This window comes from Crocodylus porosus, unplaced genomic scaffold (assembly GCF_001723895.1).
Source record: "Crocodylus porosus isolate Cpor-Errol unplaced genomic scaffold, CroPor_comp1, whole genome shotgun sequence".
Taxonomy (NCBI): Eukaryota; Metazoa; Chordata; order Crocodylia; family Crocodylidae; genus Crocodylus; species Crocodylus porosus.
The window spans coordinates 8,143,880-8,149,249 of NW_017728927.1; the positions used below are offsets into that span (position 1 = coordinate 8,143,880).

A 5,370-nucleotide genomic window follows, 5' to 3' on the forward strand; every position below is an offset into this window, starting at 1 on the left:
AAAAAAAAAAAAAAAAGAATTGCCCCCACTGACCCTCCAGATTTTGTCATCTAGTGAATCAGTATTTTTCAATAAAATCATTTAACCAAAAAATTCCTGATTGGCTCTTCTCATCACATTGTTATAACCCCGACTGATGGCCACAATGTTCACAACCCCGGGTGCTCAAAGAAGAGGCTCAAAACGTTGGTGGCTTGTCCAAAAATGCAATCCAGGTCATTCTGCCTGCCGAATGCTCTCTCTCCATTTCTGTGCTACTTTCAAAGACCCAAGAGCAAAGGGATAAAAAAAATACTGCAAGGCAACCCACAGTTGGGAGTCTTCGCAGAGAGATCGATGCATCCCACAAGGTTCAAATTAGGAGCCAATGTTTCCTACATATCGGGTGCCCAGCTCAGAGGTTGAAGATGAATCACAAAATCATCAAAAAGTAGGACTGGAAGAGCCCTCAGGAGGTCACCTCGTCCAACCCCCTGCTCAAGGTAGGATCATCCAATTCAAGTTAAACTAGATACTTATAAAGCATAAAAAAAGATTGAGCCATGACCTTTGGCTTTCTGTTTTGATACTCTTTTGTTAAAGTCTTGGTGCAATCTGATCCTTTTTTTTTTTTTTTTTTTTTTTTTAAGTTGAAGTGTTTGGATTAAGCTGTTTCACTCTGGGCTCACCTCTCACACCTAGCTCAAGTTTGCAGAGGGAAGAGCTCTAAAATTATCTGCAATTTTTGATAGTTTGTCTAAAGGGAGCCCTTCTTCTGAACCTCTTGAGGTCTGCTGTTCACTAATTCCTTTTACACTTGCGACCCACGTTCCCTAATGACACAAGCGATTAAGCCACATACACTACGACGCTATAAGACGTCCTTGTTACAATAGCTGCATGTGCATTACTGTCTCTGATTTTCATAAATGAACTTTTGGTGCTTTAAAGTGATGTTTCTTCTCAGCTAATCTGATTCCAATAGGTAATTACTATGAGGAATGGAAACTGTTTTTTTTTTCCTATAACGATCTCCAGAGACCTGCTCAGAACACAGCATAAGCACAGCTAATTTCTGGTGGCAAATGAGACGGAAGAAAAATAGCTGAAATTTTCTCTGGACAACCAAGAAAATGAAACTTCTTCATGCATTAAATGGGGATATCTTAAAAAAAAAAAACCCTTTAGCAGTTAAATTGGAAGCTTGCAAAACATGAAATGATTCAACCATGACCCCTGCACTTCTGTTTTGATTCTCTTTTGTTACCGTCTTGGTAAAAAATCCTATTAAAAAAATAATAGGAAAGTGGAGCCTGATTTTTGTGAAAGCATTATGAATCTGATCCATAAGAAGCCTTTCCTACGGTATCCAGATGAGAATAGAAAAATACTAGTCTCATTTAATAGTCTCTTTTCCCTGCAGCAAATCCAGCAGGTTTTTGCAAAGCAAGCATCCAAACTTTTGAATGCATTCCCAGATACAACCTGAAATAATAAACCTGTATTGCCAATGGCTGAGCTCTCACTTCATTGTCAAAGCAGGTGTTGTATAAATTATGGATCTGAACAGTTTTCTCTAGCCAAGGACACTGTTGTATCATATGCTCCGTTTGATCCAGAGCAGTTATATAAGTGCATTACTACTACTCTACAGCAATTCTTGATGGACTAATTAAACACCCCATAAAACAGTGACCAGTCTTAAATATAAACAGATAAGGCTGCAACGTTACAAATAGCTATGTTGCAAACTAAACTCCATGCGGATGTGGTTTAGTTGGCAATGTAGTAAACTCATTTAAATTGTAAAAAAACCACCCCTGTATGTGTACAGCGTGATGCAATTAAACTACAAAAACGGCCAATTTTCGTCATGTGTACAAGCGCCCTTCAAATCCAAACAGTTCAGGAGTCTCTCCCAGCGGGAGATTCATACTGTCCCTGATGGACAGCTCTTCTTTGAAACGATGGCCTAGTTCTCAGATATTTTAGTGCCTCGTTGCACACTGAGATATAATGAGCATTTTTGCCTGCCTGAATATCATCTGAGGAGCACATGGAGAGGAAGAGTTGGCCATGTCACTTAAAATACCAGCACAATTAACAGCCTTTTGCAGATGCCTTTCTGTTGGTTCCCTCTCTTCACATGTTTCAAAGCATTTGGGGATGACTCTCCTGAGGAGCGGCTCGTACCAGAAAGTCCGTGGCTTTCAAATGTGGTTGCTTACAGCTGAAAGAGCTTTTCCCAGCATCCGCTTTGTCTGGATACACGGTGAGACCATCAAAAAGTGCACCTTCAAGCATGGAGCACAACCCTAAACTTCTAGATGTCCCAAATTTAAAGGAGCTGGGATCTGCACCCAAACACTTCAGAAGCTTGGGTCACATCCCAAATTAGTAGCTGCCCCGTGCTTCCCCAGTCGCCTGAACAAGAGGTTAGATCCAATCCTTACAATTCAGCAAGCCTTTGCTCTGATTCCTAATCAAGAAGAGATGTATCATGCAGAGCTGGCAGGCGCTGACATAGTTCCACTCTGATCAAGGGAGCAATGCCTGCTTTCATGCCATGTGTGAAATTGCCTTCTGCTTCATTAATGATTTGGGGTCTCAAATAATCATTTTTCTTGTTACTGTTGCAAGTGTTGTTATTAATACGGCTATTTTTTTATCCTTTTGTCTTACAGAACCGCTTCAGAGCCTCGGTCGTGGCCCAGAACACCAAATAAAAGTGAGCACTGCTTACTAAAGACCCAAGGGTCCCCTCCTAGTTCTTTTTTTCCCCTGAGCAATATTTGGTGGTGTTGCTTGCCAGGAACATGACTGCAATGGCCTGGAGACTGGACAGGGTCATGTTTTTTTATTGGGCGGGCCCTGGGAAGGAGTCTCATTTTCACATGGCCAGACAATGATTCAGCCCTGCTTTTTGGAGAAAGAGGACAAGTTCCAGCTCAGCAACTGCCCAGAGGAAACACGAGCTGATGAAATGGAGTTCCTCCTGGTGACGGCACCGCCTGTGAGTCAGTGGCTTGGGGCCTCGGTTTCAGCCACGTGCTTCGGTCACATGGATGATGACGGTGATGATGGTGAGTCTTCATCAGTCACACGGAAAAAGGTTTCTGTGCAGCATGGGACCTCCGCTTTCACACTTCGGCAGCCGTTGCCAGCTGCTTGCAAAGCAAAAGGCCAAGGGCTGGTGTTGACTCCCATTGGACAGACACTCCTCTCCCTTGGTCCAGGCAATCCACATGGCGATGACTAACTGATGACTCTACCAGCCCTCTGCTAAGCCACACGGGCACCACCGTTAATCAGCTGAGGCTAGGGGAAGAAAGCACGCCTCACACCCCTGCGATTCTTGGGCAAAGCTGGAGCAACACACGTTAAAGCTGTGAATGTTTCCTACCCTGGAGCGGGGGCTGTAAAGTCAACTCCTACATCTGCCTTGCATGTGTGCTAGCAAAGAATTGATCTGCAGGCTGGGAAAGCAGAGAAAGCCCCCTTAGTGAAGGCAGCCATTGGAAAGTACAGCCGGGGCACTAATTCGTATGGACAAACCTATTGCTTAAAAAAAGCCTAGCAGCATGAACGCAATTTCTATGGGGCATGGCAGGGGTGGCAAAGGAAGTGATGAGCATTAGCAGGGACATCTTAAAGCCACTAGCGCAATATTCTGGAAAGTCCCCAGTCAACCCACTCCTTTATTTTGCCTGTCCCAGTGCAGCGTAAAAGTAAAGACCAAGTATTATTTTTGTGACTCGTTCAAGCCATCAGCAGCGACTGGGTGGGAACAGTCCCTTCTCCAGATCGATCATTTTTCCAGCTGTTTGCATCCAGTGAACTTACCTTGTGACTCAAAACCTCCTTTTCTCCTTAGTTTCTTTGCTGTTGCTTGGGGAGCTTCATAATATGAAAGCTACTGTTCATTCAGCAGCCGGGCTGGTGGCTTCTGCTGCTTCAGTTTCCTTGCCGGTATCCAAATGAAACACGGAGCATCAGTCCAACTTCTTATGAAACTCAGCAGCTGTAAGTGCTGGCTGCTTGGGACAGAGTTGGGTGGCTGGCTTACAGCAAGTGGTGCAGCTTTCAGCTCCTTCTGACCCTTTGAATTTTTTTTCCTGTAGGCTCTTTAGCTCAGAGACAGTCTGTCAGGCTCCTCTAACAGCTAGAAATACAGGATTAAAAAAAACCCAGAAAACCACAAACAGCTCTCGTGGCCAACAGGAAGTTAAAAATGCAAGAAATACATGGAGCTGATTTTTTCTTTGGGATATTCAGCAAAAAAAGGGGGGGAAAATGTTTTGCATTTTATACAAAGGAGATGAGGGCACCTGCTAGGATCCTACAGCATAATCTGCAGCTGCTCCTGGGAACGTATAATGTGGAGGTGTTGCCCTGTCCCTGCTTGTCGGCCCCTAGCTGCCCCAGCATGCAGCCCTTCAGCAGGGCCTACAGCCAGTTTTCGTGCTCTGCTCTTCATTATTAAACCAGAACAGAGGTGGCTCCATGTCAGAGGAGGTGTAGGCAGAAGGGAGGGACGGCATGGAAAGTGTCTCCCTTTCCCTGCAATGGTTCTGCTATGTCTGGAAAGCAAAGCCTTCAACCTGGCGAAAGCACGGGAACATACTTTTGGAGGTTGTCCCTTCAGTCTCTTCCTCCCAAAGTAAAGGATGGCAAGTGAGAATGGACTCTGACAGATGCGAAGTGGACAGGTGCTATTACCTGTTTCTTCCCAGACCTTCTTTCAACGCTATCCATTTCCTACCAGAGCCCGGGTCACGCTGAAAGGTCAGCGATTGTAATTATACTGAATTGGCAGCACGGCTCTACTGCGGTTCTGCTTCTCTGCAGGAGATTGCCCCTATCCCATGTATGCAGAGAATTAATTCTGGGAGCAAATTCCCTATTTCTCTGGTGTCATTCTCACTTATTTTCCAAGGAACCCTTGCATTAAATGAATGCTAAAGTTCCTCAGCAGGGTTGACGTCTTGCCAGTTCTCTGAGCTACCAGAAAGCAGCAGTAGGTTGTCATCTCCTGTGTGGTCCAGCCCTGGGAGGGAGATGAGGCATATGTTTGATTAGTGGTTTTTGCTCCTATATGCTGGTGGGGTTCAGGCTCCTGGGTCTATTCCAGGTTCTGAGGGCAGTGGGTACAGATTATGCCCTATCTCTACCAAGCCCTCCTGGGCTCTCCAGACTGTCCTTTTCTGTGTTTCAGTCCCTTCTACATCCCATGTCTTCATAAACCCAACTTTGCACCTCCTTGCTGCCCAGGAGGAGAGTTGAGGCAAGGGTGGGCTGAACAAGACAGATGTTCTTCCTGCTTTTAGTGCCTCCATGCATCATCCCATAGCCCTTTTTTAATTAAAAAAATTAAAAGGGTCAGAAGGAACT

At 44.9% G+C, this 5,370-nt stretch overlaps 1 protein-coding gene across 1 annotated transcript in view; it reads right to left on the minus strand.

Annotated features, from left to right (window-relative positions):
• The window catches only part of C1QTNF8 (C1q and tumor necrosis factor related protein 8), a 14,104-nt gene extending 9,995 nt beyond the window's left edge, over positions 1-4,109 (minus strand). The window contains exon 1 of the mRNA XM_019541902.1: positions 3,823-4,109. The gene's annotated coding sequence lies outside the window, so the exon portion shown is untranslated. The remainder of the gene's footprint in view (positions 1-3,822) is intronic.
• Positions 4,110-5,370: the final 1,261 nt, after the last annotated feature.